This window comes from Penaeus monodon, chromosome 20 (genome assembly GCF_015228065.2).
Source record: "Penaeus monodon isolate SGIC_2016 chromosome 20, NSTDA_Pmon_1, whole genome shotgun sequence".
Lineage (NCBI taxonomy): Eukaryota > Metazoa > Arthropoda > Malacostraca > Decapoda > Penaeidae > Penaeus > Penaeus monodon.
Genome location: NC_051405.1, coordinates 28797088 through 28797320, shown reverse-complemented (window position 1 = coordinate 28797320; position 233 = coordinate 28797088). Strand labels below are relative to the sequence as shown.

The following is a 233-nucleotide window of genomic DNA, read 5'->3' as shown; positions in this document are numbered from 1 at the left end:
GCAAATAAACGCACGAAAAAGCCAAATCAAGAATGTGAAGACGAGAAGGAAGGATGCTCGAACGCAGGTGGCAAGTGTCGACAGACCTGCAGACCCCGGGAGGTTAAGAAGGGAAAATGTGGAGACAATTGCGTGTGTTGCGTGAAAGGCGAAGGTGGGTTGGAACTGTTGATATATTTGCATAGATATTGCACGCATTTACATTTTTTCATTGCTACTTGAAAACGTAGAAA

The 233-nt window shown here is 44.2% G+C and overlaps 1 protein-coding gene across 12 annotated transcripts in view; it reads left to right on the top strand.

Annotated features, from left to right (window-relative positions):
* LOC119585742 (mucin-5AC-like) overlaps positions 1-233 on the top strand; it is a 31530-nt gene that overhangs the window by 17180 nt on the left and 14117 nt on the right. The gene's annotated exons all lie outside the window — the stretch shown is intronic.